Here is a 12,155-nt window from a genome sequence, read left to right as displayed (position 1 = left end):
ACATGGAGTCAGAAGTGGTGTCGTTTACCTCCCTCCCTCCTTCATAACTCCACAGTATGAGGCGTTCCATCTGTTGTAACACCCGTGTGAGGGATAGCCCCATCCCCTCCATGGGGAAGATGAAGTTCCTGGCTGAGAACTTCCTGGCTGGTATCTGAAGAAGTGAGCTGCCGCTCACAAAAGCTCCTCCCCTAACACAAATTTTGTTCGTCTTGTTGAAATATATGCTGCAACATCTGACATTCAGTCATTATGGGGTTAATGGGTTTACCTAGTGTTTCTATTGTTTGTGTTGACCCGGAAGAAAACCTGGCACAGAGCCAATAGTCTTATCTGATTCAAAGCCCGGGGAAACTGAGATGTGTTTGTAAACTGTTAACGGTCCATAGGTCAGGTGACTTCCTTCCTAAAGGTCAAGAAAGAGGAAGAATCTCCATTACTCCGCATGGTCTAAGTTTGTAGCATATAGCAGCAAGATGTAGCTTATAGAGTTTCTTATTTTGTAGCAATCCCATGTACCTTTTTTCCCTTTAGAAGTAAACTGTTTTTAAAAGCAAACAGGCATCTGACTCTCTATTGATTCAGTATCCATTGCAGATCTGAATTTAAACTATTTTTAACCCATTATTCCCAACAAGTCTTATAGGTGCTACTGGACTCTTTTCTGTCCCTGGCTGAGAGTGACCCACTTCGATGGCCTGTCTCCCTTTAAGGGTGCTTACATTTTCTTAAGAGGGGACAGTAACTTTGGCTGCCCTCTCCCATTCCATTGCAGCCTACTTAGGGCCAAGCTACAAGTGACGAATGACACTTGAACAGCAAGTGTATTTCTCCCTGTTCACTTGCCCTCCACTCAATCCACTTGCCGTTCAAGTGTCATTCGTCACTTGTAGCTTGGCCCTTAGTCTCCTGGAATTTTGGTCCTGGGGGGCAGTGGAACCTCAGGGCGTGCTTAAGAAGCAAAGTAGGGGTGCAGCTGTATTTGGAATATGCTGTTCAACTGGAGTAGCCCTACCTGGGCAGGGACAGTGTAGTATGCAAAAAGGTGTAGAAAAGAGAATCCCAGCTGATCGAGAAGTAGAAGCATCTTCCCCAGGTGGAAAGATTGAATAATTCTTCGGTTTATTTTATTTGTTTGCTTTATGTTATTTATAATCGTCCTTTCTCTCTGAAACTTAAGATGGATTACACAGAATAAGTCAATGCAATCAACAGGACGGAACATACAATAGACAATGCAATAGGATTTGACTCGTAAGTCTGGGATCAACCAAAGATCAGAAACAGCAGAGAAATAAAGCATAAGTATTAATATGACACATTAATCAATGATAAAATTACTTCGTAGGAACCTACGATAGTACAAACGATATACATTGGTATAGTCTACAGTCCCTAACCCTTTACCCCAAGCTTCTTTTGGAATCATTTTCTTACAGTACAGGCCTCTTCTCTCTGCAAAAAGGCATCTTAAGTAATTCTAAGAACAGACTATACAGCTCTGGCTTGCTTTCATTAGGTTGGGTTGCGAATCAGCACTCTGCTGGTTTGAATCCCACTCATGCCATGAGCTTCTCTCAGCTTCTGCTCCTCAGCTGCATGGAGGGGATAATAATAATAGTGACTTTATTTACTGCTCTGAGTGGGCACTAGATAGAAGAACCATATATAAGGACTGTTGTTGTTGCTGCTGTTGTTGTTGTTGTTACATGTAAGCCAAGAATTCTGCACAAATATTATATCTGCCTTTCACTTCCTAGGGATCAAATTGCAGCTTCAGAGGAACTATTTCAATCATGGAAAGGAAGAAAAGGGTGAAATCCTCTCTTCTGGAATGACTTTTCCCAGAGACCAGCTCAGGACAATCGGTGCCTCCCCACCTCTGCCCCTACCGAGATTGGATTTGAGAAGTCAGCTTGCCAAACCAGATAGAGTTTGTAAGCCTACACAAAAGAAACAAACATTTTCCATTTCCAATAATAGCGGTTATACCTCATAAACATTTGATTCCTGATTTTGAAAAGGACTCTTTTGTTCAACTCTAATTAAACAGAATGACAAATTGAAAGCAAAGCCCAGGGAAAAGAGATGCTTGGGTTTCTGGGACCCCAACCATACAAAGGAATGAGCTGCCAGCCACAAAGAATATGGCTGATAAATATTCTGTACCCCAGGGTGAGCCTTTGATTCTCTGAATGCAGAGGGCTTGTTGAACCCGGAGGCGTTTCTAATGGCAACCGATAAATCTTGGAGGTGATAAACTTAACTTGCCGTACTCTGCCATGAATAAGCGATGGATTTCACGGTGGGTTGATGCAAAAAGATGTTTGTCAAATAACTATTTATGACTTCCTGGTTGTTTATAGAAGGGAAATAACAGCATCAGTCAGGAAATTGCCGTGACGGCTTTGGGGGAGCTCAAGGCCCAGCCCTCCCCCCCCCACATCTATGCTATTGATCTTTCTGCAGCTCCTGTGCTAACAAGATCGTCGCGACTGTTTCATTGGTGTGTCAAGAGCAAACACAGAGATGTTGCCAGTGGCTCTTCTGCCATTGTGGAATTCGCTTCCCTCAGAGAGTGGCTGAAATTTAAACTTCTCCCCCAAAACATTCTTTTGATACTTGGGGGCTTGCGTGAAAGAGGTTTGATAAAACTTTCCCTCCGATCTCTCTAGACGCTCCAGTTGTCACATTAACACCATCAGCTCCTCGCTTAGCTTGTTACCAGTAGCTTTCGAGAATCAAGTTCTCTTCGTCAGATGCCTGACGAAGAGAACTGTGATTCTCGAAAGCTTATGCTACAATAAAATTGGTTAGTCTTAAAGGTGCTACTGGACTCTTTTTGATTTTGCTACTACAGACTAACACGGCTAACTCCTCTGGATCTTGTTACCAGTGTTTGTTTAACAATTTAGCAGTTTAACAATGTGTTGTTATGGCCTTTTAACAGGCATTTCAAGTCACATTCTAGCCCAATTAGCACACCTAGGTTTGCCAAGCCACCCGCCTGCACGTGGAGCCGTAGCAGGAGGAGAATGAAAAAAGCCAGCAGCCTCACTGATGTCATAATGTCACTTCCATGTGCAAGCCAGAAGTGATAAAGGGTAGCTCTAGGAATCACCAGAAACTTTATGGTAAAACCATAGAATTTCCAGTGATTCCTAGAGCTACACTTTGTCACTTTGGGGTTCTACCCAGGAGAGATATAGCAACGTTGCTGATTTTGCAGCCCCCGCTTCCATGTCCCCTCCCTTTGCCCTCCCGCTGGTTGCCAGACTCAGCCTGGCCACCTTGAGCTCTCCAGTTCCAGGTTGCAAAATTGTTGGAGATTTGGGAGTGGAGCCTGTAGAGGGCAGAGTTTGGGGAAGGGTGAGATCTCAGCAGCTTATAATGCCATAGAATCCATCTTCCAAAGCCACCAGTTTCTCCAGGGGAACTGATCTCTCTGGCCTGGAGGTCATTTTTAATTCTGAGAAATCTCCATTCACCACCTGGAGGTTGGCAACTGTAAGAATTTACAAAGAGACAATGCATGGGCCTGTGAAGAAATGTTGCAAGCCCTTCCCTGTTCTATTTGGCCCCTTGTGGTCAGAAAACCCTGCGGCCGTCCCAGGTCTTTGCTCAGTAATGCCTTTCCAACCTTTCGCTTCGGTCCTTGCGGGTTCCAAAAAAAAACCCAGGGTAACTCCCACTGCCACCAGCAATACAAGTCTCTCTTCCTAAACTGAGCCATGCATCTAGCACCCTGTATCTGCATTGCTGTCAGAGACTACACCTAGTTGCCATGCCTGCCTGCTTCACTCCTACCAGCTAGAATGGAGGTCACATGTCACAAGTTACTTTGTAATTTTGAGCTATTGTATTTCCCAGATGGTGGTGAGCTTACCCTCTGCCAATCCCCATTTCAGACAGCAAGACCGACGAAGTGTGGTGTGTTTCCAGAGATCGAACCTTAGAATGCTCAAAATATCAGGAAGTTTAATACCTGGACAGTAATAATCCACATGGTCTGTCCAGGCACTCCAGCTGAGCAAGGGAACCAAGGAAAGGTGAAAATATGCCGCGCCCTTTTTCCTATACTTGGCACTTATCCTAAATGATGGCTAATTAAAATGGCAGCTTTGCTTATCTTCACAGGGCCTTCTGCAGGTGCCACCCGGCACATGGAGGAAATCAACAGCTGCCCGTACACAGGCATTCCCTGTGGCGTCCCCCACTTTAATGAATGGCCTACTTGCAGAGGTGAGGAGAGCCCCCACTCTCCTGGCTTTCAATAGACTTCGCAAAACTGAATTATTCAGGAGGGCTTTTTTACACTCGTAATAGAGTTGTGCTGTAAGGAAATGGTTCAGAGAGGTGTGCTGGAATGGCATAGAAACTATAGACTATAGTACTGGGTACTGTCTATTGCTGTAAGTATGCTGTTACTGATAGTTCCGTGTTGTGTAATATGTCATACCAACTTATATTGCTTATATTTTTGTTTTCAGCATTGTTTTTACCTCTGTATCAGATTTTCGTTTCTTTTTAAATTTCTGCATTCTGTACCCTATTTTATTCTTTTTGAATGTTTATTGAATGCCTTAGCCATTGATTGTAGTAACTGACACTGTGTAACAACAACAACAATAATAACATTTGATTTATATACCGCCCTTCAGGACAACTCAGAGCAGTTTACAAAGTATGCTGTTATTATCCCCACAACAATCACCCCGTGAAGTGGGTGGGGCTGAGAGAGCTCTGAGAGAGCTGTGATTGACTCAAGGTCACCCAGCTGGCTTCAAGCGGAGGAGTGAGGAATCAAACCCGGTTCTCCAGATTAGAGTCCCAGTGCTCTTAGCCACCACACCAAACTGGCTCTGCTTTGAGCCTCTCTCTGAACCTCAGAGAATGCACAAGTACAGTCTATTTTGCCCATGTGCAGGGTGGCACCTGCAAAAGGCCCTGTTCAGATGAGCGAAGATGCTATGGTGGAGCACGGGGAGAAAGGCAGTCCTGTAAATATGAGGGTCCAAGGCCGTGAAAGTCTTTGGATGTGATAGTCAATACTTTGCATTGAGACCGATAACTGACCGGAGGCCGTCGAGTGATGGCAGAACGGGGGTGCTGTGCGTGCTCCGTCTAGCTCCGGGTAATGACTGGGCTGCGGCAAGGGGTGCACATCTCAGAGATTGCCAGCCAGTCAAAGCCCCTGGGACTCCAGCGGATGAGCGGCCTCAGCGTAAGGAGGGAGAAGAGACACTTCTTCCTCCAGGTAGGGACGTTGCAGCCCTGGGTGAGGGAAACCGCTTAGTTAGGCTTTTTATTTTGGCTTTTAGTTAGGATTTGGGGTCACGTTAGGGAAGGCAAAGTGTTTTAGTGATATGAACCAGCATCCCATGAAATCTAACGCTCAGTGTGCAGGTTTTCTGATCAGGATCTCTGTAAGTTAAAGGGACAGCGTGCAACCTGAGCAGGAAGCCTGCCCGCTGTGGTTGGGTGGAACCATGAATACCGGGGAACCCATCAAGAAAAAAAGGAATCGAATCTCCCCTCTGTGTTTGTCTTGGATTAACATGCTAACCTGCAGTCGGGAAAACCTCCGGAGAGTGCAGCCGAGAGCCAGTTGTACATGCCGTCCTGATTATTTCACGCCAACCTTTACTACGTTACTGTGTTATTTTCCGTAAATAAATATTTGCTGTTCAGTCCCCTCTGCATCTTGTCTCTCAAGTCAAAACAGCTGTGTGAAAGAGCTTATATTTACTTCACACTTAAGTACCATATTATTCTTGTAGGGTCACAAATAAAGAACCCTTTAGAGAACACAAAGCTTACACACTACCAACTGGTTAAATAAAGTTTGTGTCTCCCTCTTTACTGATTGTGGGCACCTTGTTGTGGGGGGGGGGGCTTGAACAAATAAAAGGAAGAACCAAAGAGAGTATGGGATTTGGACAGCCATAAGTCCAGAAGGCAGTTACATCAGAATCATAGAATCAGAGGGCTGGAAGGTCCCTCTAGGGTCATCTAGTCCAACCCCCTGCACAATGCAGGAAATACACAATATACACACACCAAATAACCCCTGCTCCATGCCCAGAAGATGGCAAAAGGCCATCAGGATCCCTAGCCGAACTGGACTGGGGGAAATTGCTACCTGACCCCAAGGTAGCAATTGGCATTACCCTGGGCATGTATGAGGGACCAAAAGAACTAAGCCCTGATGTAGCCCTTCCTGCCCTCCCTCTCATGATCTGCCCAGGTTCACAGAATCAGCATTGCTGTCAGATGGCCATCGAGCCTCTGCAACAAACCTCCAAAGAAGGAGAGCCCACCACCTCCTGAGGAAGCCTGTTCCACTGAGGCACCGCTCTGTCAGGAAGTTCTTCCTAATGACCTGCCAACACCTTTTCCACACTGTGACACTGAGAGATCTCTGTCTTTTGGTGCTACACCTCTGAAGATGCCAGCCACAGCTGCTGGCGAAACGTCAGGAACTACAATGCCAAGACCACGGCAATACAGCCCGGAAAACCCACAACAACCATCGTTCTCCGGCCGTGACAGCCTTCGACAATACATCGAACACCTCTACGGGGAGGAAACATTCCAACAGACCCGGAGATTGGAAACACTTCAGAACAAGAAAGCACATCTACTCTGTTTTTTAACCTTTCTCCTACACTGCAGGGACACAAGAACCATTATGACTCAGCTCAACCCCACCCCTCCTGAGTAGATACAAATGACCTGCCAACATCTTTTCCACACTGTGACACTGGGAGATCTCTGTCTTTTGGTGCTACACCTTGAAGATGCCAGCCACAGCTGCTGGCGAAACGTCAGGAACTACAATGCCAAGACCACGGCAATACAGCCCGGAAAACCCACAACAACCATCGTTCTCCAGCCGTGAAAGCCTTCGGCAATACAAAGTTCTTCCTAATGTTTAGCCAAAAGCTCTTTTGATTTAATTTCAAGCTGTTGGTTCTGGTCTAACCTTCTGGGGCAGTGGGAAACAACTCTGTGCCATCCTGTATATGGCAGCCCTTCAAATACTTGAAAATGTTTATCATATCACCTCTCAGTCATCTCCTCTCCAGGCTAAACATACCGAGCTCCTTCAACCTTTCCTCATAGGACTTGGTCTCCAGACCCCTCCCCATCTTCCTGGCCCTCCTCTGGACACATTCCAGCTTGTCTATATCTTTCTTAAATTGTGGTGGCCAAAACTGAACACTAGGTGAGGTCTAACCAGAGCAGAGTAGAGTGATACCATCGCTTCTCATGATCTGGACACTACACTTCTGTTGATACAGCCCAAAACCGCATTTGCCGTTTTAGCTTCCACATCACACTGCTGACTCATGTTCAGTGTTCAGTCTACTAAGACCCCTAGATCCTTTTCACACAAACTATTGCCAAGACAAGCCTCCCCATCTTATAAGTTTCCCCCATCTTATAATTATGCTTTTGATTTTTCCTTCCTATATGCAGAACTTTGCATTTATCTCTGTTGAAATTCATTTTATTTGTTTTAGCCCAGTTTTCCAGCCTGTCAAGATCATCCTGTATCCTGACTCTGTCTTTGACCGTATTTGCCACCCCTCCCAATTCAGTATCACCTGCAAATTTAAGAAGCATTCCCTCTATTCTTTCATCCAAATCATTTATAAAAATGTTGAAAAGGACCAGTCCCAGGACCTGTTCCCCCAAAGCACTTTCCCACTGCGAGGTGCCCCGTCTGATAATTCACCCAATGAGAAAACAATTCTGGAGGGAGAAAGGGGCCAGCTTATCTGGAGAGGAATATCTTTGCTCCATCCGAGAACTTGCCTTTATCCCTACTTTTCAAGAGTTGGTCCTTTTGACAGCTTGAGCATAAGCTCTGAGCTTGGAACCTTGGAGCAGCTTAAGAACTTGCTTTGACCTGGAAGAATCCAAATTCATGAATAATGAAGGCAAAATTAATAGCTTTAATCTACTTCTCACTTCAGCCTCCACTTTCCCTCCTGGGGTCTGAAGTTTCAGACACAGAGAAAGTACAGTAATTTAGAAGAATGTGTCACTTTCTCTGCTAATCTTCTAGTGCAGGAAATCATTTTTAAATCCATTCCTGTCTTGGCAGATTTGCATAACTGTCGCAAAAGAAACTTCTAAAAAGTCAAGACTTAATACAATGGGAATGAATGTGTCATAAAACATTGCCAGCTCTCCATCATTCATGTAAATCTTCCAGGATTTAAATGTTTTCAGCAATGGGCCAAGGTGTTACCTGAAAGACCCTCTTGATTAGAAACTGTTTCAGCCTATAAAATCCCATACAATTTAACCTATAAATAGGTCTGTGTGTTCCAGCAAAAAAGCAGGCTGTGAAATTGCATAGAGACTTCACCTTCTGGAGAATACCAGGTTTCATTTGAAAAACTGCTAGTCCTTCTTGCTCCTAAGGTTATACTTGGACGCATCAAAGGATGTACTTGGACGTGACCAAAGTACGATAGCCTTAGTCTTGCCATTTTAGCTTCTACCTACCAAGTTCCTGAGCATGGTGGAGCATCTCCTAAAGAGAAGGGGGAGTCCACTGCCAATTTGAATACTTACAGGAGCCAGGAGAACTTCATATCTCCTAGTGCAGGATACTAGCATAGCAGCAAAAGAGAACATCCTACCAGAGGGCTCACCAAACTCAGGATTCTGAGAAGCGCTCTCTTGACCTATGCCTGGGATCTTTGTATGTCCAGGGACAATCTCCTACCACCTACTGAGGCCCAGATATATATGGCAGACATGAATGTGGACTGAAGCATCCTTTAGAAGATGGACAGTTTGTCTTGCAATACAGCACCTCCTTTGTCCATGCTCGGCTCCTGAAGTTGAGATCCTATCTTAAGGGCCTCCAGGACCACCGTCCTCCCCGATGGACCAGCAAGGGAAGGGCCTGCTAGGAAACCCCTTGGTTGGGCAACCCCTCCCGAACGACAGCAATGGAGTCCAGGAGGGTGGTGCCCGGCCTCTTGTGCTGGAAAGCTCCCCTGTCTTGCAGGGCTCCTGCATTGATGGGAACCGTATCTGGGCAATGTCTGCTCTTGACATTCTCAGAACAAGAGAAATAACACTGAAGTTTCCAGTGGCTGAGGACGAAGCTTCCGTGCCCTACTCAGTTCTTGGTCCTGCCTCATTATTTCCAGAAAAAGAATAATGTTACCCAATTAGCAATATGAATCGTATGGAGAAGTTTTGCAAATTGATGCCATTTGTATAATTTATGTAGAGGTTGCAGAATCCAGCTCTCCTTGGCACAGAATTTGCATGTCCTGAGCACAAAAATGTGTTCTGTCATGTCATGAACTGAGTAGGCCGTTTTGCAGCCTATCCTGAACTCTGTTGCCAGCCTTTACTTTCTGATTAATGTGCTGCTCCTCCCATCCAGCTGGCTCTTTCTTCCCTTGGGCTGGCCTCCCCCCCACCCCCGCCCAGTATATGACCATCTTCCCAGCAACCCCCAAGCCTGAACCGGTGGGGCCACCTCTGCACCCTTAGCACAAGATGCAGCCAGCCAAGGCTTTCCAAGATCTTTTCCAAACTGTTGTGCCCGCTGGGTGCCTCACCTCTGTCCTAGGTCTGTTTTCTTTCTTTCTTTGTCTTTCTTTCTTTCGTTCGTTCGTTCCTTAATTCGTTCCTTCGTTTGTTCCTTCGTTCGTTCGTTCATTTTTTCATTCTTTCGTTCGTTCTTTCATTCTTTATCTCTCTCCCCCTCTCCCTTCCTTCCTTCCTTCCTTCCTTCCTTCCTTCCTTCCTTCCTTCATCTCTCTCTCTCTCTCTCTCTTCCCCTCTCCCTCCCTCCCTCCCTCCCTCCCTCCCTCCTTCCTTCCTTCCTTCCTTCTCCTGGGAGACCTAGAAAAGGTTTAACCGAATCATTCATAGAAATCATTTTTAAACTTTCATTCATCTTTGGTTTGAGGGGTCGGGATTGATTCAGATGGCTCCAATATCAGGGGCTCAATGTTTGCTGACATTTCACTCCTAGCTGTTTGGGAAGCAGCAAGAAGAGTCAAGAACATTTGACATTCAGCGAGAACATGACCATCGTTAATGACTGTATTTCATCCTTACTTCTGAGATTGAATAGTAGAAACCATCAAGAATCCAGAATGGAGGGGGGCAGGGATGGCTTCCTTATCAGACGATTCTGATCAGCCTTTTAGCTTAGCCAGTGGAACAGTGGGGGGAGGGTCATTGATCAGGGGTCTGCCTTTGAATGTTAACGTTAACCAAACAACTGCTTTGCTTTGTAAAGTGCACTGTCCACAACCAAGCGGAGCCCCCCAGTTCAACAAGAACTACTGTAAACAACCAACTGGGCGGAAACTAGATATACAAATTCAAACTGTATTTCCCGTGCAAAGTGCTAAGTGCAATAAATAACAATACAGTAGAAAAATTCATACAACAATAATTACTACAAACTTCATGATCTGTATCAATGCATGTACAAAAAATTTTTCACTCAAATGAGTTAATACAATAAATACATTAAACAGCAAAATGGAACAGCAGGTAAAAATCTATGATAACCACCAGTCCAATCCCATAAAGGGAGTAATAAAACCAATAGGCATAATTGCCGATGGGATGCTGCGAAGCAACTTTCTCCAATACCCGTTTCGTGTATCTTCCTCCTGGGCAATCGTCTGGTGAACTAAAGGAGTACATACATTAATATTCACATTACACATTCTCATAATCATATAGGTCATATAGCCTTTTAGCTTAGCCAGTGGAACAGTGGGGGGAGGGCCATTGATCAGGGGTCTGCCTTTGAATGTTAATGTTAACCAAACAACTGCTTTGCTTTGTAAAGTGCACTGAGCAGGGAGTCTGCTTCTAACTTCACAACCCCGTGGATTTACCTGCATGGTACCCCCTCCCCCATTCCACTTCTTGGTCACCAAGTCATGCCTCTTCCACACACACTGGATAATGCACTTTCAATACACTTGAACAATTGTTTGCAAGTGGATTTTATGATAATAAGTGGATTTTACGATAGTAAACAACACCTGTTTCCATGCAGCTCGTCGTTCCCGCCCTTTTCCTGCTTGCTCTGAAAACCCATCCTCCACCCCCACTCCTCACAAGCACTTTCCTTGCACTTACCTTGCACTGTGAGGTTGCAGGACAGCTCCCTAACAAAAGCGGTTTTGGAGGGGAGGCCGGGCCCTTTCGTCATCATAGGCTGAAATTGCCCACCTAACATAAGAACATAAGCAAAGCCATGTTGGATCAGGCCAGTGGCCCATCCAGTCCAACATTCTGTCACACACAGTGGCTAGAAATCCAGTGCCATCTAAAGGACTGTCAGTGAGGCCAGGACACCAGAAGCCCTCCCACTGCCTTCCTTCCAGCACCAAGACAACAGAGCACCACCTCCCCACAAAGAGAATACCATCTATCTCCTGTGGCTAATAGCCACTGATGGACCTCTGCTCCATATATTTGTCCAGTCCCCTCTTGAAGCTGGCAATGCTTGTAGCTGCCACCACCTCCTGTGGCAACAAATTCCATGTGTTTATCACCCTTTGTGTAAAGTAGTATTTTCTTCTATCTGTTCTAACCCGACTGCTCAATAATTTCATAGAGTGCCCACGAGTTCTTGTATTGTGAGAAAGGGAGAAAAACACATCTTTCTCTACCTTCTCTAACCCGTGCATTATCTTGTAAACCTCTATCATGTCTCCCCTCAGTCGTCTTTTCTCCAGGCTAAAGAGCCCCAAGCGCCTCAATCTTTCCTCATAGGGAAAGTGTTCCAACCCTTTAATCATTTTAGTTGCCCTTCTCTGTACTTTTTCCAGTGCTATGATATCTTTTTTAAGGTGTGGCGACCAGAACTGTACACAGTACTCCAAATGAGGCCTCACCATCGATTTATACAGAGGCATTATGATACCGGCTGATTTGTTTTCAATCCCTTTCCTAATAACCCCTAGCATGGCATTAGCTTTTTTTATGGCAGTCGCACACTGTGCTGACGTTTTTAGTGAGTTATCTATCATGACTCCAAGATCTCTCTCTTGGTCAGTCTCCGCCAGTTCAGACCCCATCAACTTGTATTTATATTTTGGATTTTTGGTTCCAATGTGCATTACTTTGCACTTGGCTACATTGAA

This window comes from Eublepharis macularius, chromosome 2 (assembly GCF_028583425.1).
Source record: "Eublepharis macularius isolate TG4126 chromosome 2, MPM_Emac_v1.0, whole genome shotgun sequence".
Lineage (NCBI taxonomy): Eukaryota > Metazoa > Chordata > Lepidosauria > Squamata > Eublepharidae > Eublepharis > Eublepharis macularius.
Note: the sequence above shows the minus strand (reverse complement) of the source record.